Genomic DNA, 27,031 nt, shown 5'->3' on the forward strand with positions numbered 1-27,031 from the left:
AAGAACAAACAGTGGGCCAGGTTCTTTTCTGAGCTGTACATGATTGAATTCAGGAGTGTTGCCTTGGAGGCCAATATTTATCCCAAGCAGTCTGACTAACCAGTCACACTGATGGCAGAAATCTAGCTGATCCGTTCAGCCTGTAATAACACCTGGAGACAATCAAAAGGAGCTAGTCTCAAGGCAAGCTGCTTTGAAGGCTGTCCTGCTTTTAAAGGTAATGGTGGATCTTTACACATTCAAGTACCAATCTGAGATACAGAGGTGAAAACTAGGCATCCCAATAGGTTAGAAAATTAAACCATCTGGAGGTTAAAGAACTAAATCAGGGCTGTTCTGCACACTGCCTGGGAGGGGTCAAGAGGGTCCTGCCTGACTGCTGCTGCCCCACAACTGCTCCTGCTGCTGCTGGTGTCTCCAGGCTCCTCTGGCTTTTGCTTCCTGCCCCCACCCCTACAGCCATGGCCAGTGTGGACTCTCTTTGGGTGCTCAGCGAGTCCATGCAGCCCGTACAGTAAGGAGAGCAGCCCACAGCCAGGGAAACAGTGTGACATGCAACCCAAGCCTCTCAGAAGCTGAAAAGCCCTGTTTTAAATCCTAAAAACTGAAACAAACGTCACGTTATAACATGATCCAACCTGACGCCTTCTAGGGTTACCATATTTCCAATATCAAAAAAGAGGACACCTGTGAGAGGAAGTGGAGAGAGGCACATGATATGGGGGGATTATATGCTTCTGCCCCTCACTCCTAAGCCCCTGCCCCACCAGTCCTGCCAGCTCTGCTCACTTCCAACCCACAGCCCCCTACCGCTCCAGCGCTGCCGGTGCACCTCACTCCTGATCTGCAGCACCCTACCCCCCAGCCCTACCGGTGCCCCTCACTCCCGACCCACATCCCCCTGCCCCCCCCTTGCTGGTGCCCCTCACTCTAGAGCTGCAACACCCTGCCCCCCCAGCCCTGCTGTCCAAGCATCTCCCATGTTGCATGCGTGTGCGTGCACACACACACACACACACACACACACACACACACACACACGGTGTCTCTTTACCTAGGAGTGGCTCACTAGGGCCCATGCGGGGAGCATGTGACTCCAGCACCCAATCACTTTTGTCCACTGCTCCCAGCCCCAAGCAGCCAGCCCAGGAAAGGAGAAGAAGAGCAAAAACCCAGACATTTGCTCTCATTTTAAAAACCTGCCCGGATGCAAGGACAGGGGGCCAAAAAAGAGGACATGTCCGGGAAAACACAGATGTATGGTAACCTGAGTTTAGCCACTACGGGAGCTGGTCTGTATTTGTTACCAAAAGAGGAGACAAAAGAGACTAGAGCAGGGGTCGCAGCCCCTGGCATACATGCCAGAGTATGGCAAGTGAAGCCATTTTGCTCAGCATGTTACAGCCGGCCCGAGTGCTGGGTAGGCCTCTGCCCCCAGCTGCAGAGCCCAGGCTACTCATAGCAGGCAGCATGGAGGCTACAAGCTGAGCCCCAGCCCAGCTGGCAGTGGGTGCACACACATCTCAGGGTGGATGGCAGGGATGGGGCCAGGGCTGGACTGCCACAACAAGGATCAGGCCCCTCACAGTTCGCCTGCCATCCACTCCTAGTATGCTAACATCTTACAAGTTGAGGTTGCAGGAGTTTTGGCACTCTACCCAAAAGTATTGCTGACCCCTGCCCTAAAGGCAACATAGACAAAAGTATCTGATGGAAGAAGAAAAACAGAAGAGAAGCAATGGGAAATAGGTAGTCGATATATGGCAGTGTACTAGTAGTCAACCATACTTTTCATTCCCAAAGCCATAGGCATGCTCATTAGAATGATGAGGTATTTACTTATTCTCTTGCCAGAAAACTCTACGAGTGTTCATATGTATGAAAAAACCCCACCTGAATGCCACCTCATTTAACACTCAGTGGTCACATCTACACAAGATGCTATGTTGCTGTAACAACAAGTTACAGCCACATAGCTCATCACTATGGTGACCTTGCATCAGCAAGCACAGATGCCAACACTGCTGCGCAGCAGCAACAAACTACTGTGCAGTAGCATCCGAAATGACTTGTGCGCCACGGGGACTGTGCAATACTTGAAAGCAAGTACCAACTGCGCAATCAGAGGTATGTGGAGACAGTACATCACTGTAGTGACGATCTACGGCAATATAACTTGTCTCTATGGCAATGTAGCATCAGCAGGCACTAACTGTGATGCTATCACTACTGCTCAGTAGCAACAAGCTACTGTGCAGTAGCTTATTGCTACTGTGCAATAGGGTCGGAAATGATCCATGCACCACCAGGACTGCGCGAAATGGCACCGTTCCATTTTGACTTGATTTTGACGTTTCAGTGGAACAGTGTTTTGTTTTGAATTTCATTTCAATTCAAAACTGCAGTTCTGTTTCATTTTGTCGAAACAGTTTTGCTGTTCCAATGCCGTTTCGACATTTTGCCCATAGGCTATAATGGGGAAGCTCAAAACAGCCTGTAACTTTGTCATTTCTGGCCTGATCTGGATGAAACTTGCGTAAATGGTAGCCCCTTCTGAGGGCATGAAGCCTGCCAGGTTTCAGGAAGCTCGGTGCAGGGGTTTGGGGGACCTCAAACTCTTGAAAGCAAAAAACTCATGTCACGTGTATGTTTTAAACCACAGTGGGGTCAAAACTGCAGGCGTGCTAGCCCCGGCTGAGGCCACAAAGCCTGCCAGGTTTCAAGGAGATAGGTGCAGGGGTTTAAGGGAAACTGCACCTCAAGCTGTGGACAAGCAAAACTCATGACATGGGTGACACTGTGCATGTTAAGGCGCAGCAAGGTGAAAGCTGCAGGCTTGCTAGGCCCTGCTATGGCCATGAAGTCTGCCAGCTGTCAAGAAGAAAGGTGCAGGGGGAGTCTGGGTTCTGGGGCCCTGCACCTCTAGCTGGTGACAGGCACAACTCGTGACATGGGTGGGTGACATTGTATGCGTGTGTTAAGGTGCGCCCTCACTCTACTGACACCAAGGCAGAAAGCAGGGCAGGTTAAACAATGCTGCCTTTTATGCAGTTTTTCCATCCCTCCCCCAAAGCACTGGGATTGGAAGAGACCTCAGGGAAGGATCACAGTCACTGGCCAGCCTACACAGTCAATAATGAGAGCACTCCTTCCCCACACTTCCCCCCTCTTTCCCCTCCCTCTCCTTACTTTATTTTGCTTCCCTGCAGGCAAGCCCAGTTTGAGCTTCAAAAACGTTAAAAAAATTTCAAAACATTTCAGCTTACTTCATTTCGTTTTGAGGCTGTTTCAGAGCTCTCTGTTTCATTTTGATTTTGCTGTTTCGAGCTCAAAACGAGTTGAAACAGCATCAAAACGAAACTGTAGGTGAAATTTTGCACAGCCCTACTACACAGTACCAGCAGGTACTGTGCAGGCATTTAGTACTTGCAATGACTGCCCAGTATCAACTGCATAGTGGGGCACATGTGTAGATGTGCCCAGTGGGTATGTCTACATGAGATGCTAACTGCACAATAGCTTAAGAATACTGCGCAGTAGCACATCACAGCACAAACAGCACTAATACGCTACTACGCAGCATTATTAGGCTACTGTCCAGTAGCGTCACTAAAAGGCGTTCACTGACACTACTGCGCTGTAACACCAGTTACTGCACATTAATTTGGTACTTGATTATACAAGTACTAAAATTAATGTGCAGTAACTATGGTGCACCCACTGGTTGCATCTACATGTGTGCTTTACTGCTAAGTTGACTAATTAGTTTTGCAGTAAAGTGTCACTGTATATACATGCACTGGTATTAGGGCACAGTAAATTCATTAATTCAGCCGTAAAATAGTACTGTCGGGGGACATCTTACAGAGGATTTAATTAATTTACTGAAACACATGTGTACACAGTGACAGGGGCTGGCTGACGCACAAGGGTGCTGGGACCACTGAAACGTGTAGACAGCAACAGACGCTGGCTGAAGCATGACGGTGCTGAAGTGTGGGGGATGCCTGCCACCTAGCCCTACACTTTAGCACCCTCGTGCCTCAGCCAGTCCCGTTGCCAGTCAATGCCACAACATGGAGCTTGGGGCTGATCCCCTGGGACCCCTGCCAGCCCGGGAGTTCTCCACCCCAGTTCAGACTGCTGCAGTTTTGGGTGCACATGTAGATATTGCACCTGGGAGCAGCTGACCATCATGGTGCCGGTAGATGCACATGGTGAATTTTTTATTTAAATGGACCTTCGTTTATCTAGTCTTTCTGTTATAGCAAAATGCAACTTGTGTGGCTTCAGTCCTGAGAACATTGTCTTTCAGCTGATTTGTTTATGCTACAAAATACCCAGCAGTTTCTGTTGCTGTCTTATATTCCTAGAGGGATTTTGCCCAGAGACATTAGCTAAGGTTGCTCTTAAGACGCTGACCATTATAGATTTAATCCCTGGCTTTTCTTAGTCTAAAGTAATCCACCTAAAATTTATATTCACAATCATTATGAGAGAACAGACTCTTCTTCTGAAAAGTCTGAGGTGAACAGGACAAAACATCTTTGAAACCCAAGGGTTCAACAGATGAGGTATTTTCTATTTTGGAAAAATTGCCCAGTTTGTGGTTTTTTGGCTCATCATATATCAAACACTGAGGGCCAGAGACATTCAGTGATGGGTTGGTGCCTTTCATCAATTTTCAGTGCAGATGTTCAGAAACAGAAGAGAGAAGGAATGTTACTTAATGGAAAATTTTGACTTTTTAAGCAAACAAAATCAAAAGTGGAAAATTTTGAGCTAAAACATTATCAGTTTAAAACTGAACATAATCTTAACTTTTTAACTTTTAAGATACCATATAGGATTTGGGGTCATAGGTACCTGAATTTTATTCTGCCTATGTGCCAGCTTCTCCAGCTGGCCTATATCCCTTATAATAATCCACAATGACTCAATAAAAAGAAAGAACGTTTCTGTTTAGAGATGACTGAACCCAGCCCAATTTCCCGTGATGCACAATGACCTCCCTTCTTGCTAAACTGGAGTTTGTCCACTTAGCCTTTAGGCTCCGTAGGTGCTGGGCTGTTGGGTCAGTGCAGCTAGACCAGAGAACAGTAGAATAGTTATTGAACTATTTATGAAGAGGAAAAGAAGTCATTTGAAGTTCTGGGTGGGAAAGTGTAGAGGGGAAGAGTTGAATAGTCAGGGCCTAATGTTCTTGGTAATGTTGGAGAGATTTGCCCATTTCTTTGACATTATAAATCATACATTTGCAACGAATGGAAATTACCTTGTAATGGAGGACCATCTTAGGGTATATTAGCATTATAACTGTTGAAACCATTGTGATGCCTGTGGCTCCTAGAGTTGAGGACATGCTTTGTTCCAGAATTATGACTCTGGGTTTTGGTCCAGTATGTGTAACCCACTAGTCAATGGGCATTATGCTCTCTTTTGTATGTAATCCATAGAAAATGCGAGTCTGGGTATGCTGACACAGCAGCATGGAAGTGTGACTGTAGCATGGGACAGGAGTGCCAGTACAGACATTATTAGCATGTGCTAGCAACCAGAATACTTTTTACCTGTGCCAGCTGGATTTAACACAGGTAGGCTAGCACATGTTATGGTCACTCCTTCCCTTTACTGTATAAACACAACTTGTGCTACAGACTTTGACTAGACTGCCAAGCTCTTTAGCTCCAGCTATAAAGGCCCCTTTACTTAACTGTGGAGATCCCTGGTTTAATATCTCAAATGGGAACGCATGTTGATCATTACATGCCCAGAGTGATGCAGAGGCAGAGTTATGGTTGTCTGAGTAACCAGGTCCACGTGTGCATGTTTTTCATGTGTAACCTTAACCTGATCTGCAGTTCTCATGAAGACAAGAGTTCCAGTATACTTTGCTTGTGTAGAACTGCAGTAAAAAGGCCGACATTTTGAAGCACCCTGAAAATTCCCACTCCGCACACAGTTAAAAAAAAATGCGAGGAGTGGAAATGGAGTAAAACTATCACTCTCCAGTCTTTCCTCCTCCCCCCTCTTCCTCCCCAAGAGATTAGACAAGAGTTAGCATTAAACACTGGCAGTTCTACACAGTAACACCTTGAAAATGTCCTCTCCAACTACATTACTACTGTGTAACCATGTGACATTTATATAATAATAGGAAAAGAAAGCAGATGTTTTTCTTTGCTGATGAAAAATGTGCATACCCTGCTACACTAATAATGTTTCCCTGACCCTGCCCAATCTGAATCAATAAATACCATCAAAAGTGCTTCCCAGGAAGAATTTGGTACATTGAAGTATTTGGAAATTCCCTCAGATGAATCATAAATAAAAGTTTACCATCTACATTGAAAGGCAAGCTGGCTGAGGGGTAGAGTTTCCAGAATGCAACACTCTGAGGTCATGAGGTCGCACATACTCAGTTGTTCGCACACATGCTCTTTAATGAATTATTGAACTATTTATGAGAAGGGAAAGAAGTCATTTGAAGTTCTGGGTGGGAGAATATAGACGAAAAGAGTTGAATAGTCAGAGCCTCTGTCACTTGATCTCCCATCTCCTAGGCTACATAGCTATTCTTTTCATTGTACAATATGAATTGCCTAGATAGAAAAGCTGCTGCAGTTGCAGTGTAAAAGTACACTTTATGGGCTTTGGAAAGTCTCAGTCACTTGGAAACAGGAATGGCAATGCCTGGCAAAATTAGCAAATCAGTTTTCCGTCACTGGCAATGGATGTTACTTTCCCTCCCCTCATCCCTATAACATTAATGCCCTGGCTTTCAGAAATGGGCACGTGCAAGTCTAACATTGTTCATACAGTGCATTGGCAACTGTGCAGCTAATATGTGCAGTGAAGTGCCAGCCCAGGAGAAGCATTTCCAGGGTCCTTTATTATCAGCCCCAAAAGCTAAAACCTCATGAACTGGGCCCTCCAAAATTAGGTGGTTGCTTTCAACTTATTAATCTGCCTTCTCAATATTGAACTGTTGGGGTTAGCATTTTTAAGTTCTTCACAACCAAGAGAGTTCAAAACTTACTTTTTCTTTTTTCAAATGAAAGGTGAGATTCCCCTCTAATTGCCTGGCTTTAGAGGCCTGGGCCTTCAGATGAATATCATGAGATGCATGATAAATCATATTAGTTGGCAGTATCTGCCTGGTCAGCTGCATGACAGGATAGTAGTAGAGTACTGCCAACTCTTGTGATTTTATCACAAGTCTCGCATCATTCAGCATTCCCTTAAAGCCTCCACTACTAGAAGAGAGGCATGAAACTCACAGCTTTCATGTTTCAAAAGCAGTTTCTGCCTCACATGGTGATGGTCTGAACCCAAAAGGTCTTCCACAAATCAAATAAAAAGAACCCTATTAAAAAAAAAGAAAAAGTCTCATGATTTTGAAGCCAAGCTCTTGATTTGGAAAGTCAGACTCATGATTTCTGAAGGCTTTAGGTTGCAGTGCTTTTGTTGCCCCAGAACACCCAGACATGGTATTCTGTGAAGATAAAATCTGTGTTTGGGCTGTGTGCACAGCTGAGTACCCATTTATATTCCTATACATGGTATAGGAAGATGCATACATAAAAACATACATACTCACACCAGCTCAGCATGTGGCAGTATGTGAGTGCAATTAAAAAAATACCTAAGCTGTGTCATTTCAGTGCAGTTCTTTCCAAAGCACTGCTATGTCCTCTTTTTGCATCTGCAGGCAGATTGCATGAAGCTTGATTAAACAGATCTCTGGTTTATATAGAGATTACTGCACACCATTACCAAACTGGTATAAATGAGAGGCAAATCAGGCCAAATGATCCAGGGCTACTCTGTGGCAGCTGTAAGTCTTAGCTGGGATATCCCTGAGCATGCCCTACCTTTCCACTGGCACATGCATGCTCCAAGCCTGGTGGCAGTGATCCTTTACGGTCAAGGATGATCACTCCCTGTGTTAAGGGCAAGTCTTGGTTTTTGTAGTAGATGTTGAACCAGCAGGAGAAGCCTGCACATGACTTGTTTTACATAAGGAAACGGTTGCTCATCGGCAACCACCTGGATCTGGGTGGAGGAGAAACCTGTGTCTAGTGGCAAGGAGATCCAAGACAGTGGGGTTACTGTTCCACTGCAGCCTTCATCTGCCTTCGCAGCTATTGAGAAGTATACCTTCTGCGTCCACCTGCTCCACCATTGAGGTTTTTATGTTGCATTGGACTGCTCTTCGTCTGACGCCTCACATTTCACTTTACAACCCTGGGTGACCCTATCCAGAGTACAAAAATCCAGACAGGGTTGCTCTTAGGGTCATTGGTACACATAAGCCTCTCCACGTTGTCAAGGTGGCAGTCTATGGAGAGGACCCAAACCTGGTAATATGTCAATGACGCTCATATGGAGAATCCCTTTGTGGCTGCTCTGAAGGCTTCATTCTCTAGCATGTTTTTGAGTCACAGCCTGGGAGGACCCCCAAGCAACTTCAGTAGCACATTTCTGGGTTTCAATCATGAGTGGAAGTAGATGAAGGAAGTAGGTTCAGGGACATTCTGGTCAGGACAGGGCCACTGCTGTGTTGGTATCCCAGACAGATACCATGGAGGTATCACCAGTCACATTCATCTCAGCTGGGTGCTAAATTTAAAAGTTTCATTCACAGTATTTACATGAATCACGAATATATATTTTTTCATTACCTATTTCAGCAGGAGCATTCAGCTGCTCTCAGGTTGCAATCAGACCTGAAATTGTGAGTAGAGCCAGAACAGGGCACAGTGATGCTTTTGGACTCCTGATGCACATAAATAGTAGGGTTGTGCGAAATACCAACATTTTGTTTCAAAGTCCATTTCGCCCTTTCAAAGGGACAGTGTTTGGCTTTGTTGTTTCATTATGTATCGAAGTAGTGTCCCATTTCGTTTCATCGAAACTGTTTTGCTGTTTCAATGCATTTCAATATTGCCCATAGGCTATAATGGGGAATCATGAAAATGCCTAAAACTTTGTCATTTCTTGCCTGATTCGGATAAAACTTGCGGGACTGGTAGCCCCTTTTGAGGGGATTTAGCCAGCCAAGCTTCAAGGAGATTGATGCAGAGGTTTCTTGGAAACTGCACCTCAAACTGGAAAAAGCAACACTCATGACACTTGCTAGCAGTGGCAGACTCCTGTCATTTGGCGCACAGATTCAGGGGCCTGCACCCCTGGGAGGGTTGCAGGGCTGTTCCAGACTCCTCCCAGGGGTGCAGGCCCCCGGCTCTGTGCACCAAATAACAGGAGGCTGCTACTGCGACCTGGAACCGGCTCTGGGTGTGGGCTGCGGGGTCTGTCAGAGCGCAGCCTGGCAGTGGTAGGCAGACAGAGCCAGGGCTGCACTCCACCTCCCACTGCTGGGTTGAGCTCCATGGGGCTGTGGAGCCATTCGGAGCACAGCCCTGGATCTCCCCTACCTCCTGCCACTGGGCTTCTTCGAAACTCAAAATGTTTCAAAACTTTCGAAACGTTTCAAGTGCCCTCGTTTTGTTTCAAAGCTTTTTGTTTCATTTGGATTTTGCTGTTTTGAGCTCGAAAAGCATCGAAACAGCTTCGAACCAAAACACTCCCCAAAATTTGGCACAGCCCTAATAAATATTGACAACTTTGTTAATGGTGCCTCCATTTTCTAACTCCTTTGAGTGAAGACGTTTTCATTAATTCACTTCTAATACAAAGCCCCTTCATTCTGTTATATGCACCACATTGTCAGCTGGGGTAAATCCATGTTGCATCATTGAATTTAAAGGAGCTATGCCAATCTGCATCATTGGAGGTCAAACCTAAACCTTGTCTCTTGCCCACTCAGTATTTGCAGGCATTGTACTTTAGGGGCCAGCCTTAAAACCTGTCAGACAAAAATGCAACTTGTTGATTGTTCTCACTGTATTTTTGTTCCTGGAATTGCACAGGGGCAGGTCAGGTCTTGTAATCACAGCAAAAAAGTAAGTCATTTTAAGAATCTGGACTGTGAGATAGCACGGAAGGTTATAAAGCATTCTATACCCTTTCCACCAGAGGTGTATGCACTGTCATGGATCAACCCACTCAAACTTCTTTGTAAACTTAGTTCTTAATGGCCCCAACCCTCAGCAGAAGTGTGACAGCATGCTCTGATCTACATCAGCTGAGGGTCTTGGTATTGCCAGGCCCAAAGTTTAAAAAATCAGGAGCCGGATTTCTGCCAATCATTGGAGTTTTCTGCTGTCTGATTTTTTAATTCTGCCCACTCTTCAGTGTGTGAGACACAAGTGTAGTGTTTGACAGCTCTTGCACATGTTTAGTGAACTATGCATCTTTGGGCCCCATTGCATGAACTCTTGCTAGCACGTGCAGCAGAGATCAAGGCCCCATTGTGTTAGGTGCTGTACAAAAAATATTTATGCTCTAATGCAGCACACAGGGTGGAACCTATGTCATGGGAGCTGTGCCGGGCCCAGATCTTTTGGCTGCGCCAAACTCCTCTTCATACAGGAGCTACTAAATATCAGTGGATGGGAAATTTCCTAACGTGACCTGGTGTCCAACTGATGCCCAAGAGAAAAGGCCCTGTAGTTTGTTGGCAGTGCCCTGAAATGTCCTGTTCCCTAATAAGAGGTAAAGCAACATCTTTGAACATAAACAGCTGGAGTACATGCCCTGAGTGGTAGCAGCAGTATGGACTGAGCCAGCTGCAGTAGCTGGGCCAGCACTGGTGACTGCCGTACGTGCCTCCACCTGCTTCTCTGAGGGGGTCCCAGTCACCCACCACTTGTTACATTGTTGCCTTTCAGACTTGATTTCTAGAAAGAAAAAACCTTCTTAAACCAATTTCTGGCCATTTTAGAACTGCACACCAGGTCTTCTGTTGCTCAGACACAGGCAAAACGGCTCCTCTGCTGCCCTCAGTCTAAAACCCACTCCATGATCAAGTACTGAACCCTGTTCTTAAAGGAATGGCTCCCATTAACCAAAATAAAAATACTAAAGCTGCAGCAATGAAATGCATCTTAGCACACCATCCACATGCCCTAGCTAGTAAAAGACTCATTCCTGCAGAGTCCTTGCAATAAGTTGATATTTCTTTTCACCTGCCAGATGGGTCACCAGCAGGGTTTAAGTCTACAAGTTCATATCTCATTCCCTTCAGCTGCAGAAGCAATTGCTAGGGATAGGAGCATCATGCTATTATTTAGGTAAGCACGGTCGGTAACAATCCCCACATTGTTTAGACAGGGATTTGTGAAACAGCAGTGCATGGTGATTTTTGGTATCTGTTCCTAGTTCTGGGGGAAAAATTGTGATCTAATAGTTAGACAATGGGGTCATGTTTGGTTTGGTCCAGAAGAGCAGAACCTGGGACCTCTGAGTGGAACAATGTGAGCCTCTATCACTTGAGCTAAACATGTAGGGGACTTAGACATGTGCAAGGAGGCTGCTCTGAAACACTGTAAATCCAGTGCGTCAGAGCAGATTCGATTAATCAGGACTGCTGGAGCACGGAAATTAACGTGCTCCAGCAGCCTCTAGTGTCACGTGTATCAGCGTTCCCACGCTGAAAAAATGGCAGTGGGGCCCTTTGAACTAAAGCTCATCAAACAAGCTTTAGTTCAAAGGGCCCCATCACCATTTTTTCAGTGCGGGGATGCTGATTCACATGATGCTCAGGCACTTTTAATTAGTGCATTTCACTAATTAAAGCGCCCCCCCGCCCAGCCTCCCAGAGTACATCTATAAACGCCCATAGATCTCATGTGATGATCTGAATAACAGACTCATCTGTTTGGAGAGGCACAAATTGACATTGTGGCAGAGCAGGCCACAGAAGCATGTAATCTGGCCTGCACTTCATAAAGATTGGGTAGCCAAGTGGAGGAAACTTGGCTCCAATGTGTTTGGGACCTACATTCTACTTCCACCGCTGCCTGATGTGTCCTGAAACAACTTATCTCTTGCCTTATCAGTGAGACAGGTGAATGATTGTCATCCCCAAGCCATCATGGTCTCCCCACTCTGCTACCCTGCAAGGTAGCAGCATGAAGCTATGGTTCTTAATCAGGGCTGTGAAGAGAATAGAAATAATTTCCTCCCAGTCTGTGGGAGAGCGAGGCCTTGAGTATTCATTATACGTAGGCTTGCAAGCCAGCACACCTTTCTCCAGCCTGCAGGGCCACAGGGCATTGGATGATGTATGCATCGGGAAAAGTCTGTCCAAGGGAAGGGTGGAGGTCTCTGCATCCTCACAAGACTGCCTCCAACAGGAACCAAAATCACATTACCCATGATGAATTTGCTACAACTGGCAACACTGGGATCTGGCTGGCTGCATCTATTTTCCAGACATTTTTGGATGGAATGTGTGTGTTTAATTGGTTCACCCATTTGTTTCTCCACTATTTAAGCTAATAAGAGTTTTCTAAGCTATTTCCAGCCTTTCTGCTCTTTGGCACAACATGGCCCTTCCCCAGACATTCCCTAGCATTGCACTTCAATCCTGGACAATGAGTCACATTAGCTCCCCCACCTCCATGTTTTCTGCTTTTGCCGAGAGACAGATAGAAGACACACAGTCATGTGACTTGCTGGCCCAGTGTTGACACACCTCACTGGGCAACTGAATTCATCAAAACACTTGATAATACAGAGTTTAGAAAAATCCCTAGATTGTAAGGACAAAAGGGATCCTTAGCTCATCGAATCCTGTGTATATTACAGACCACTGCATTTCAGTTTCTTATCCCTACATTGCATCAGTGGCATGTATATTGTTGACTGAAATATCATTTTCATAAAGGCACCAGTGTTGCTCCGAAGGCACAAAGAGATGTAGAATCTACTCCTTCCCTTCGTAATTTGTTCCAGTGGTTGATCTCCCCCACTGTTAAGAATTTGTGTCTGCTTTCCCATTTGAATTTGACTTCATCTTCCAGCCATTGGTTCTTGCTATATTGTTCTCTGCTAAATGAAAGACCTCTGTAGTGTCCAGGGTCTGCTGAATGTACTTGTCCAATGTAACCAAGTCACCTCTCAATCTTCTCTTACCATTTTGTTTAATGTATGGAGTGGGTATAGGATTGTCAAAGGAAAACCATAGGTAGATCTTGGCATAGTTGCATCCAGCTTCATGAGAATCTCCCAGTTTGTAAGCAGGATTTAATCTTCTTATTTTCACAGTACAGCCAAGAGACTCATCAGTTCTGGGCCCCAATCTTTAAGCTATTGTTACAACAAGTGAGAAACCATATCCTGAGGAATTTACATCCTTAATAGACAAGAGAGATTATGGGAGTGAGGGAAGCAAGCAGATCAGTGATGTGACTTTCCCAGTCGTCAGAATACAGTGCCTTTACTCTAGACCAGGCAGCCTCTCCCATTCAGCTCTCCTACCAGCTGTACCCCTTTTCCACTGCTTATTGTCATTTCTCCCCTACTTCTCACTTCTCCCACTCTTTTCAGTCTGTTCATTTAATCTACATTAGACTGTAAAGGGCAGTACCTCTGTCTAACGCCTGTAAGGCGCCAGGCAATGACAGCGAGCCTCTGCATATGTTTGGTGTTGTTCTATATCAGCTGCTATGGGTGCATGTGTATTTTAAAGGGTGGCTTTACCCTGAGTTACTTAGGGCATGAGCAAGCTATTTACATGAGGTGTAAGGGCTGGGCATTTACAATGTCAGCTGCTGTGCACCAACTGCCCATGTCAGCGCCCTTACCCTACAGTAGACGGAAAGCTAAACCATGGTAGAGGACTATTGCCAAGGGCTAAATTACTCTGGTAGCACATCTGTTCATACCCTTACCATATAACACATTCTCAGGCAAGCAATCCTTAATGTACCCTTGTGGGTTTATGCTCAGCTTCTTTTCCTGGTTCTACCAATGACTTGTTCAAACTAAGATAAGCCTCCATGCCTCATTTTCTCCATCTCTGTAATAGAGATAATGATAATTTATCTTGTTATTAAAAGTGCTTTGGCATTTACAGATGGGGAGTGTTATGTATGAGCTAAATATTACAACCACATGAGGACATATTCAGTGAGAGAGAATGAGACTACTTCCCTGAGTGAGAACTGTTGATTTTGCAGAGGGGGTGAGGATGATGTGAAGCTGCTTTGGAAGTAGCACGCTTCCTTTTTAATTCCCTTTTCACTGGAGTAAATGTTTCGCAAATTATGTAAGGTAAGGGTGGAAAAAATGTAGCCTGCGGGCTGCATTCGGCCCACCAAGGGATTTTCTCTGGCCCATGGTGGGTCCTTTGGTCCCACCCGGCCCAGGTGTGGGGGACAGCCTAGGGTGTAATGCATGCAGCTGGTCCTGCTGCCCCTGGGAGCACAGTGGACTCCATTTCCCAGCAGCCCTGGCAGTGATGGCTAGACCGGGACCCACTGCCTGGGCACTCCAGCCCATCCACCCCACACCCACTGCCAGGCAGCTGGGATAGGGCTGCAAGCAGGAGTGGTGTCCAAGAGCAAGGTGGGTGGGCAAGGCCAGAGAGACCCTGGGATCTTGGGGCAGTGACAACACGGGACTAAGGTGTGGGGCAGAGCTGCGATCTGCTGCCCACACACCCATGACAGGCATGGGTCCCCTGGGCAGGGATGTGCAGAGAGCGGATCATGGCTCTACCCCTGCTATGTCACCACCTCAAGATCCTGGATGCAGCTCCCTGTCTGCCAACAACCCCATCACATCCTCCTGGCCATGCACCCTGCCCATGTGGCTTCCAGGTAGCCTCCATGGAGACCCTGGTATTGCAAGGTGGTGAAAGCGTGGGGCCAAGGCCAGGGCCTGGGGGCAGCACTCTAGTTCTGCGGGCAGGGATGTGCAGGGAACAGATAGTCACTCTGCCCCGGCCCTGGCCCCATGCTCTCACCACCCCATGATCCTGAGAGACCAGCCAGGAGCCACGCAGGCAGGCCACGCAGCCAGGTGGATGGGGAGCTGCATCCAGGGCCAGGTCTGGGATCTTGGGGCAGAGCCGCAGTCTTCTCCCTGCGCTCCCCTGCCCACAGAACCAGCCCCTGTCACACGGACGTGCAGGCAGTGGATCATGGCTCTGCCCCAGGCCCCTGCTGTCACCAACCTGCGCCCCTGTCCCATTATCCGGCCTCACCCTCCCATCCTGCTCCCGAACACTGCTCCCTGCCCACCCATTGCCCAGCCCACATAGACAGTTTTGGTGAGCTATTGTGCTGGTGGGGGTGGTGGCGAGGGGGGTGCTGACCCAGCCTGTGACAGCTCAGCAAAACTCCCTGTGGCCCACAGGCCCACCCCTGAGGTAAGACGAAGAGCAACCCTCACCAGTCATGGAAATGCACTCTTAGCAATCAAGCCAGCAAGCTTCTGTTCTGCAGTCTATGGGAAGAATTAGGCTGATGCCCTTTCAATATGAAATTCAGAGCTCAATGTTGCAAATGGACCTTCAGTGGATCTTCCCCCATTTTTTCCTGCCTTAAAATCCAGGTTGGTTTGTTGAAATAAGATGTAAACATAGTGACTTTAATGGGATGAACTTGTGGGGCTGTTGGCTGACTTCGGCCACCCAGCTAGAGTTCAGTGCAAGACAGTCTGCACCTTATAAGGCCAAGAGATGAAGGCATTTAAAACAAAAAAATAAAAGACGTGAACATGTTATTTAAATCGCTGTGCAGGCAATTTTTTTTTTGTTCAGAACAAAAACTGAAATATGCAAGTGACTATAACGTCTAACGTTTGTTAAACCCAGATTGAAGCCCAGCCAGGGAGCATTGAAAACAAACTGTGAATATTTTAAATGGAGTGAGATATAAATGATGGAGTAAGTAAAGGGCACATACTGCATAAAAAAATTGGATCCAGTTCAGTTGCTATTCATCTTGGATAAAGTCTTCTGAGTTGAGCAATGTGGCTTAAAAGCACTCACACATACATTATGGTCAGAAAGTTTTTATATAGCGGGGGTTGGAATAACACAAACAACACAAGAGTCCAGGTATCGTCCAGTAAATAATCATGATTCTGGAAAGGGAGGAGAAGAGAACAGGGATTGTATTAGCCAATGGATGGAACGGATCCAACATGTCAAGAGTTCAATGCTACCTCTGGGCCTTAAGTGCTAATAAAATAAGCTCCTAAACTGCTGAAGGCGCATGTCCAGCCCATAAGACTTTCCAGTTTGCAGCCATTACTTCTTAATCTGACGCTGCATTTTCCCTGCACCCAAAGTTGTGCATAGTTTTTGCATTCAAAACCCGTAAGTGGCAGTCCCCTCTGTGTGCTGTCTTTCAAACAAACATGTAAAAGCTTCAGTACAGTAGCTAAAATGACCATGGCCCTTAATCACAGATGGGAACATTATTTGAGAGTAAAACAGCAAAATACACACATACACAGACAGGTGCGTGCACACACACACACACACACACACATACACACACACGTTAAGCCAAATTCTGATCTCATGTAAATCAGAAGTAATTCATCCTTAAAAATGCATCTTTCATGGCTGGAAGAGCCGTGCTTTGTCTCTCAAAATTTAGGAAATGTTTATTCCAGTGAAGAATCAGTAGGCCCAATCCCGTAAATGAAGACAGCTCATTAAGAATAATGCTCTACCAAGGATTTGACCTCTCAACATTAAATAATTCTCGGTGTCGGAAGAATTAACACCAGTCATCTTTTTTTTACCAAAACGATCCAACAGGGACAGAAACTTTAGTGTCTCAGAACACACAAAAAAACCCCATTTTGGCACAATTTTCTCCCCATTTTCACATAATTGTCCATAATTTTGGATTCCTGAACTAGCCCGGGTTATGTTAGCAGGTTTCCAAGAAAGAATGCAATCTCAGGATTTCAAACTTTAGCAGGCAGATTGAAGGAGTGCAATTAACAGCATGCTGACTTTAGTTCTTCTGAATCCTCCTTACAATTAATCCATTCCCTGTCCTCAAAACATTGATTCATCATGCTCTTCCTTCAGCCCAGAAATGACAGCTTTTGGCACCACTTCTCCACGGTTGTTTCATTTTAATCACGCTGTTTAAATTCTGTTTTTAGTCTGAGCTCGTGTGTCTGCTGCCTATGAATGCTCTAAAGCGAACTATGCATTTTAATGGGGACGCATTGAGAGAGTTGTCTAGATCCACTTTGGTATATGACTACTGAAGGCTTGTTTGTCATCTTATGAGCTATTGGGCACATCTTGCCTGTTTGGCTATCTCTACGGGACCTGTTTGCAAGGGTGGAAGGCGACAATATTTTTCCAAAGAATTTTGTCTCAAACGAATGACAGGGGCTCTTTGTGCAGCCTCGCGGGAGTCCTTCTCACCCCACACTGCCCTTGGAATAAAAAGCAAAGAAGCACGCTGTTTAAATATGCATATAAAGCTGCATTGGGCAATAGATTAACTGGCATCAGCATTCTATTTAGTGCAAGGAAAAACAGTAGAGATTTTTAATTGATAATTCAGAAAGACACCCCATTGAATGGTGTTAATAATTACATCTGCCCATTCTGAGCTCTTCATCTACACAGGGGTAATAGAGCCTGTCCCTCAGGGACTGGAGCCCAGCTGAGAAGGCGGGACACTAAGTAAAGGAGTTGTAATTTGTATTTTGTCAACAAAAGCTGCTTAATCCTCCAGAAAGGCATCCTTCAGAGAGGCAAGCCTTTGTCCTGAGGTTTTCAGAGTGGAAGGGGGTGGGGGGAGGGAAAGAGAGAAAAGGGAATTACTGGCCACATGTAATTTATGGTTGAAAAGGTTCATTTATAGCTATCCCACCGTTGTATGCTTAGCCTGAGACCCTACTAGCTTCTCATTCTCTCATCAAGTTTGCCTTTTGTGGCTATACGAATGGTAATGATTTGAGGAGAGGTTGGTCATGGCTGTTAAGAGTCATCTAGCGTGATCAGAACTGAGGGCTCAAATTGATATTCATGTTTAAATACATTTCACTAGCATGAAATTGAGGCGCTCTGTCACAATATCTGGAAGCAGGCAATCATGTTTTAGTTATATTTGTATTCGCCCTTTTTTTCCAGCTTGCTTTCACTGTGTTTCAGGTAAAACAAAGGAGCTTCACCATCCATTATAAAGAACCCAGTCTATATAATAACAATTTCTTTAGAGTATTAAAACTGGGATCTTGAATCAAGGATCCTCCTACATGTCGGAGATCCTATTTTGTTTTTTCTTCAGCGCATATCCAAAAGGAGAGAGCAGCTATTTTCTGGTTCGAGGTGTAGGTGTAGCTAAAAACCTCCTGGAATGTAGATGTCAGGAAATTTTGTAATTCCAGCTCACTACGTGGGATCTGGGCCATTTTAAGGTTGGAATCTTATGAGAACATATCACAAAACTTTGGTGTTGTCAGATCCAAATTCAAAGCATATTTCTTCATTTAGCCTTGAACCTGAACTGCCAATTGCAGTCTGATCCTTATCTAAAGGTAATACAGCCCCTGTTGCTTTGTACAGTGACAGCCAGAGGCCCATTAATAGGCAGTTGAGTTGAACCTACCTAAAGTTACTCTAATAACGCCTGATAAATTGTACCTGAATCTTCGTGGGTTGAGGATCTCATAAAAGGAGCTCTGCTTCCAGTTCATCAGTCCAAGGAGCCTTTCTTTGGAAAGTGAACAGCAGCAAATAACTGGCAACAAAGAAGAAATCAGTGAAAAGGCTGCATTGAAGCTAAGAGGATAAGTCATGTGTTTAAAGTTAAGCTGAGCCTGAGTCCTTTGCTCCTTCAAGGTCCCATAAGTAGGAACATACTCAATTAGGGGCAGTCCCTGGCAATGCACGGGCACAACACAGGCTGCTTGCACCTGGAGCACAGTGGCCCTCCCCATGCCTCTGATTGGCCACAAGCCCCAGCGGCCCTGCCCCTCACTACTGATCCACCACAGGGCTGCTTGCCATATAGCCCCTCCCTTTGCCACTGACTGGCTGCAAGGGCTGTCTGTCACATGGCTCCGCCCCTCACCAATCTGTGGCAAGGGGCAGAGGGGGCAGCCATCTTGCCAGCAGCCCTTTGAGTGAGCAGACCCTTCTCCCCACTTCCCTGCCCCGGCAGGATGCCACAGCACCCTGAGGACTGCTGGCTCCCTCTGGAGAACCAGCATTTTATTTTCAGTAAGGTGGTTTTTTTCCTTCAGATTTTGCAAAATCCCGCATTGCCTGCAAAAGCGGGCATTGCCCACGAAATCGCGATTTTGGTAGTTCCCTATTGATAAAAAAGGGTAGATCTATAGTACGGACAACAGAAGATGGCTGCTCTCGTGGCGTAGCAGTTGCTGAAGAGAGGTTCTGGGAACACTCCCGGAGTGAGGAACACGAAAGCAGCGTGGTTTCAGGGGAGCCATGTTAGAAATGGAATATTGTTAGAAATGGAGTATTGTTAGAAATGCACAGCTTGCATCTTGCACCCGATAAGAAAGAAACACTGCCAAGGACTTTGTTCCTTTCCTAGCCTTGCCACAGCTTTTCTTATACTAAATCGCAGACTCTCCCCCAGCTTCTCCCTAGCCTTTCTCATACAGATAACAGAAGCTGGAATTCAACTGACTGTCCTTGGAAGGCGGGGGTTTAAACTCTTGGTGACCTATAGTAGTCTCTGAGCATGCTTAATTAGCTGATGCATATTTACATCTCCGCCCTGCATACTTAAGTAGTTAATTATACTATACATGCGATGTATGTAGTGATGTAACCATAGTATGCTTGTATGAAATGGAAGTGAGCTGTAAGAGTTCCTGTTTCTGCACACGTGCCCAGGAGGAAAAAGATAAATACAGCCTGCAAAATTCCTTGGTGGGTTCAGAGTAATCTGAGTTTTTGACTCTGCTCTGACCCTATTTGCAAATACACCTTTTGTGCCATCTAATGAGTATATGTCTGTGATTTTGGTGGCCTCCAGAGAAATGAACCGCTTTAAGCATCAGCCAGATAGTTACGTGTGGCAAGTTGAATGCAACAGCTGCAAGAGATGTTGTCAGCTACCACGTGCGTGAATCCATTGCAAAAAGCTAAACAGTCACCAAAACGTTGTCTAATTTTCCTGGTAGGAGCAATAGCCACTAAAGAAACTTCTGGACTCGATGATCTCCCGAGGTCCCTTCCAGCCCTGATGTCTATGAAATCTATGAAGTCTATAATGCAGATGTGTGTGGACATTGTGGCTGGCTTGGGTAAGGCGCTGTGATAAATTGTTACTCTTATTTTTATGAGATCTGTTCTCACATCAAACTCTGCATCAGCACACGTTCATAATGTGGGGCACTCAAAGTCCAAACCCAGAGCAGGATTTGAATTTTGCCAGCGGGCTCTGTCTCCACAACAGGCTTTTGCCAAGAAACCAGATCTAAATAGAGACAAACTTTCTAACAGAGCAGACATTTGTCAGTGTAAACAGTAGCAGTCAAATCAAGACCAGGAAAGGATTAGAAATTAACAATATGTTAGCCCTTCTCTCATTTTTATCCCTTACTTCAGGTTTCCTTCTCTCTATTAAATCCTACTCCTCTTGTTCTTTTTCTTTCTTTCTTGTGCCCAAAACCAGGAGGGCTTCTTTTCCTTCTTTAAAAGGAAAATTAACATGGAAACTATGTTCAAATAATATGAAGTTTGTGGCATAAATTAAAAACTGCCTACTGATTTAGTCTGAAGTTTTCCAGTCCCAAAGAAACTTTATTTTCAATTACTGCAAAAAAGGGCAAGAACATTTCTGCAACAAAAAAGAAAAATCACCCTTACCTACCAGTCAATAAATGTTTCTGCAACAGCCTAATCATCACTGATCGATTTATATGACATTTCTTACCACATACTTTCAAGAGGAAATTCACATTTCATGTAGTCACGTTGCTCCACATACTGTGCACTATGGAAGATATTTTTCAATTAAGTCCATTATTCTGAAGATCAATGATCTAAAAGGTTGGTATGCCATCATCATTGCTAGATTAATGCCACCATCTCATCCACAAGTGCTCATTTGTATGCAGCATGAACATGGTAGCTATCCAGTTGGTAACTCCATCAAAATGTCATCATCATATTTGCTAATAAAAAACAATGTTTCTCTCCTAGTGCTATGCTTGAAACTAATGCAATAAAGGGGGATGAGCTAATTGGAGATGAGCTGGAAAAATTGCCTGTGTGTCAGAATTTACCAAAAATAAAATACCTTTTCCCCTACACAGAAGCATTAAGACAGCTGAGGCATACATACCCAAGCATGCTCCAGACCTAGGCACTTAAATAAAATGCTTTATAATTCATCAAATTCAGCTTTGCTACTCACAAGTATTACGAGTTCATTGCAATAAAACTACAAGACTCATATATAATATAGATGAAGATGCTTTTAAGAATTTTAAGAGTACACCTCTCTTTTTGTACGAGAGCTATAGCAGCCAGCTAAGCACCTGTTTCTGTCTGAACCAAAGGTATGTACTTTGATAGAGTGGTTTTGGCTGGGTTAACTGGATAAGAGAAAGCTTAAAAGGAGAAAAAATGGGACATTATGCAGAAACAAATGAAGAAGGAAGCTTCTAGACAGCCTGAATAAGCTCTGCTGGTAGAGACAACCCAAGCAGGGTGTGGGACCGGAGGCAAATCAGCCCATGTGGGGCCCCACCCCTGCTCCAATCCTGGATGCGAAGAAGCTGCTGCCACCATCGGGGAGGGGGTAGCAAGCAGCTGGATGTGGAGCCACTGCTGCGCCCAGCTCTGCACCGCTGCTCCTCTGCCCCGCTCTGTGGGGCCCCCCCAAAGCGGGCCTAGGGTGGTCACCCCAATTCACCCCCTAGGGATAGCCCTGTAGGCTGGTCTCCAGAGAAAAGCCTAGAGAGGGGTCTTTAGGTTAAGGTTCCTGCTGAAACAGGTTAGGGACTATACGAGTATGGAAATTCAGTCTTCCTGTGTTCAGGCAAACAGGTTGCATTAAAGATACCTGATCCTGTCATTAATTTGTCCTCCTCATTGGGATAATCCTTCACTGGAATAACCCTTCTGCCGGGCACTGGTCAGCTGCAACAATGGCCAGGTTCAGTTTTGGGGTACTAAACAGGGGCAATGCATAGGGGGTGTACACAGGCGCATGTGCACCCCCTGAGTGTGGTGGTGCACCCCCTACAAAAAGGCACTGCTGACAGTGTCGGTGGCGCCTGTGGGCAGTCACCGCTCACCACACACCCTCCTCCCCCTTCCCCGCCACCGCCAACACCGCCGGCAGCATCTGCAGGCGGTCAGCAATCACCAGCGGCATCTGCAGGTGGTCGCCAAACCCTGGTCAGCACTCGCCACGCCCCACCGCCACCAGAGCCGGCAGCGTCTGCAGGAGCTCCTGCTTACTGCCACCATGCTCTTGCCACCACCGCTGCGCTCCTGTCGCCACTGTGCCCCGCACCCAGGTGCCAGGGGCACACATCTTTCGTGGTACTAAATGTATTTTTCCTTGGCTCGAGCCCCCACTCAGACCACCTGGGAAATACTAAATGAATTACTAGAGTGTCCCACATAAACAAAAACCCCCACCTCACAAGCAGCGTAAACACAAAAGACAGATTCATAGTTTCATAGTAGCTAGAGTCGGAAGGGACCTAGGTAGATCATCCAGTCCGACCCCCTGCCTTAGCAGGAAAGAGCACCGGAGTCAGATGACCCCGGCAAGGTGCTCATCTAACTTCCTTTTAAAAATCCCCAGGCTAGGAGCCTGCACCACTTCCCCTGGAAGCTGGTTCCAGGCCCTAGCCGCCCTGACTGTGAAGTAGCGCCTCCTAATATCTAATCTAAACTTACCCTCCGCCAGTTTGTGACCATTATTCCTGGTCACTCCTGGCAGCGCACGGGGGAACAGGGACTCCCCCAATACCTGCTGATCCCCCCTGACCAGTTTGTAGCAGGCCACAAGGTCCCCCCTTAACCTTCTCTTGTGGAGGCTAAACAGGTTCAGGTCCCGTAGCCTCTCCTCATAAGGCCTGCCCTGCTGACCCCTGATCATACGAGTGGCCCTCCTCTGAACTCTTTCCATATTGTCCACGTCCCTCTTGAAGTGTGGCGTCCAGAACTGGACGCAGTACTCCAGCTGCGGCCTGACCAGTGCCGCATAGAGGGGGAGGATCACCTCCCTGGACCTGCTCGAGATGCATCTGTGGATGCATGACAGGGTACGGTTGGCCTTCTTGACTGCCTCCCCACACTGCCGGCCCATGTTCATCGTGGAGTCAATGACGACTCCAAGATCCTTTTCCGTCCCCGTGCTGGCAAGAGGGGAGTTCCCCAACCTGTAAGTGTGGTGCCGGTTCTTCCTCCCCATGTGCAACACCTTGCACTTATCAGTGTTAAACCCCATCCTATTCTCATCCGCCCACCGTTGCAACCTGTCAAGGTCAGTTTGTAGCCTATTGCACCCTTCTAGTGCACCCACATCCCCCCACATCTTAGTGTCATCAGCAAACTTGAACAGGGTGCTTTCTACCCCCTCATCCAAGTCACTGATGAAGATGTTGAACAGTGCGGGCCCGAGGACCGAGCCCTGTGGAACCCCACTGCCCACGTCCTTCCAGGTCGAGAAGAACCCATCCACTACCGCCCTCTGGGTGCGGCCCTCCAACCAGTTGGCGACCCATTTGACCGTGTGGGCATCGACACCACAGTCTCCCAGCTTTTTGATGAGGACAGGGTGAGAGACAGTGTCGAAAGCCTTCCGGAAGTCCAAAAAGACTACATCCACAGCAACCCCTGCGTCTAATGATTTGGTGACCTGATCGTAAAAGGCCACCAGGTTGGTCTGACAAGACCTGCCACTGATGAACCCATGTTGGTTGCCCCTGAGCATGCATTCCCCCGCAAGGCCCTCCTGGATGTGTGCCAGGATAATTTTTTCAAAGAGCTTACCCGGGATTGAGGTCAGACTAACTGGCCTGTAATTTCCCGGGTCCTCTTTTTTTCCCTTTTTGAAGATAGGGACCACATTGGCCCTCTTCCAGTCCTCCGGCACCTCACCAGAGCACCACGAGTGCTCATAGAGCCGCGCCAGGGGTCCCGCAATGACCTCGGCCAGTTCCTGTAGAACCCTAGGGTGGAGATCGTCCGGACCAGCGGACTTGAACACGTCCAGCCTCTCCAGAAGTACCCTAACTAACTCCTCGCTAACCCTTGGCCCAGGCGTGTCTCTCTCGGGGCCCGAGGGGGGCCCAGCAGGGAGGTGGCTGAACTGGTCCCTACTTAGGAAGACAGAGGCAAAGAAATCGTTAAATATGTTAGCTTTGTCATCTGGCGTGATGACTAAGTTGCCCATCGTGTCCTGCAGGGGCCCCACATTACCCGGGACCCTCTTTTTACCCCCTATGTATTTGAAGAAGGACTTCTTATTGTCCTTAATCCGGGAAGCTAGTCCTATCTCCAACTCTGCCTTGGCCCTCCTGACTGCCCCCCTACATCCTCGGGCGACTGTAACATAGTCCTTCTTGGCGATGACCCCATCTCTCCATTGGGTATATGCCTCCCTTTTAGCAAGGAGACATTCCCGGATGCTCTTAGTGAGCCATGGGGGTTTATGTGCCCTCCTGCTCCCTTTGACCCTTGTTGGGATTACCTCCCTTTGGGCATGGAGGATCGTCTCCTTAAGGAGCAACCACTCACCTTTGACATCCGATTCCCTTCCCCTCTGGGTCCTCAGCGCTTCCTCAACGATCCTCCTTAGCTTGGTGAAGTCAGCCCTCCTAAAGTCTAGGGCTGTTGCCTTGCTGCAGCCCTTTTCCACCTTACGCTGGATGGTGAATTCCAGCAAGCGATGATCGCTGTCTCCCAGGTGGCCCATCACCCGCAGCCCCCTCACCAGGTCATCACCCGTGGCCAGCACCAGGTCCAACAAGGCGTCTCCCCTGGTGGGACTGTGCACCTCCTGGGTTAGATGGAGGTCCTGCACTCTGGCTAAGAACCGACGTGAGCGATCAGACTTGGCTGACTGCTCCTCCCAGCAGATGTCTGGGAAGTTCAGGTCCCCCATGATGACCACATCCTTAGCCCTCACTGCCTCTGTAAGCTGACCTAAGAATTCCTGGTCGAGCTCTTCTCCCTGGTTGGGGGGTCTATAGTAGACTCCCACCGTTAAGTCTCTCTCCCCTGGACTGCCTTTTACTCTAACCCAGAGCACCTCAGAGTGCCCCCCCTCTACCCCCTTGCTAATTAACGAGGAAGTATATTCCTCCTTGATGTAGAGTGCTACTCCTCCACCTTTCCTTCCTATCCTGTCCTTCCTGTATAGCCTGTAGCCCTTGACACTCACCGCCCAGTCATGCGATGAGTCCCACCACGTTTCTGTGATCCCTACTATGTCAGGGCTGGTGACAGCTAGGAGGAGGGCGAGTTCCTCCTGCTTCTTCCCCATACTTCGAGCATTCGTGTAGAGGCATTTGAGGCCTTCAACGGTTGTGCCCACTGACCCCCTAGTCTCAGCAATGCCCCGTCCCCCATCGCTTACCTGTTTCTCCCTTTTGACCATTGGTCTGGGCTCGCTGGCTGTTGCTGGGCCTGGTAGTTCATCGTCTCCTCCGCCCTCATCTTCCCCCTCCCCCGACGAGCCTAGTTTAAAGCCCGCCGAAGGAGGTTCACCAACCTGGAAGAGAACACACGCTTACCTTTAGGGGAAAGGTGGAGCCCATCCCATCCCAGCATGTCTCTCATCACGATGTGCCGGTCATGGCTGAGGAAGCCAAAGCCCGCCTCGAAGCACCATTCCTGTAGCCTCCAGTTGGTCTCCGCAATGCACATCTCGTGACGTCTTACAGAAAACAGAGAAAAACACCAAATGCAATTTAACATACAAAAAACTAGAACTCTTAGTTCCAAAATGATACCTTTTATTAGACCAACTGGAAAATGGCAAGAAAACTGTCCTTTTCTGCAAGCTTTCGGGATCCAAGTCCCTTTGTTAGGCTCTGGGAAAAGTGTAGATGGTACAAGATGGTAAAAAGTCCCCATAGGTAAGAAATAAGCTTCACAGAGGGAGCTGAAGATGGAAGGCTGTCCCTCTGGGTCCATGAGAGTGTCTTTGTGAGCTGTGCTGAGTAGCTCTTTGATGTGTTGATCAGGTAGAATTCCTTCCCTGGAGGTGTCAGATGGCAGGCAGGGAGGTAAAAAAAACTTCCTTGTTGTTCTGTAATGAAGTTTAAAATAAAAGGTAGCATTTTGGAACTAAGAGTTCTAGTTTTTTATATGTGTTTTTGTCTCATACCAGCACAGCTACCAAGTACACCTCTGAAAAATGCAATTTAAAGCACTACTAGCTACAAGACAGTCTGTAGATTATGCTGCACCAGGGAAAGCTGCTGGAGAGCATGGGTCCTTCTCCAGTGCAAGGGGCCCCTCTTGCTCTTAGATGAATGGTAGTGTGCCAATTTTTACTCCCACAGAGAGGCTGGATGTGTGTGGGGGGAGTGACTCCAGCACCAGACAGCATGCACACACCCCAAACTTCTGGGCTGGATTATATGGCTTGCTAAAATGAAACTGCAGGAAAAACTCCAAAAGGAGCCAAGTTACAGCTGGCCCAACCGCACAGCTTGCCTAGAGCAAAGGACCATCAAAAGAAACAAGGGGAAAGACCAGGGCCACCTTCTAGGCCCGGGCTACAGGTAGTTTGGGTCACATAGCTCCACTGGGAGCAGAAGGTTGCAAACTTCAGCCCTTGCCCAAAACTGGCAGGATTAGAAACACCCAGGTTTCAACCCTGTTTAAAATGCCAGGCCAGCCAACCCAGGGAACTAATACTCTTTTCTCAAGTATTAAGCCCTTTAAGCCTCAAAAGAACAAAAGGAAAGAAAAGGAGGAGCTCCCAGAGACTCCCTCTCTCTTCCCAAGCTTCCCTTCTTGCTATCTGCAAACTCCTTCTCCCTGGGAGGAGACTTCACTCTTCAGCAGCCCCTGGCAGCGTCTCTCTCCCCAAACCGGCCTGGCTCACCTTATATCCTTCTGCATGACATAATCACCCTGCCCTTGTCCAATCAGTAGGCACTACGCTCCAGTTCCTAACCAATCAAT

At 47.0% G+C, this 27,031-nt stretch overlaps 1 long non-coding RNA gene across 1 annotated transcript; it reads right to left on the reverse strand.

The window, feature by feature from the left end:
- Positions 1 to 15,827: 15,827 nt before the first annotated feature.
- On the reverse strand, positions 15,828 to 25,844 carry LOC149870007 (uncharacterized). Its single transcript, XR_016440414.1, has 3 exons — positions 25,630 to 25,844; positions 18,539 to 18,635; positions 15,828 to 15,999 (listed from the first exon to the last, which is right to left on the reverse strand). It is a non-coding gene; the product is annotated as an uncharacterized LOC149870007 (long non-coding RNA).
- Between the last annotated feature and the right edge of the window lie 1,187 nt (positions 25,845 to 27,031).

Source organism: Crocodylus siamensis, chromosome 2 (genome assembly GCF_052110815.1).
Source record: "Crocodylus siamensis isolate JL-2025a chromosome 2, ASM5211081v1, whole genome shotgun sequence".
NCBI classification, from domain to species: Eukaryota; Metazoa; Chordata; order Crocodylia; family Crocodylidae; genus Crocodylus; species Crocodylus siamensis.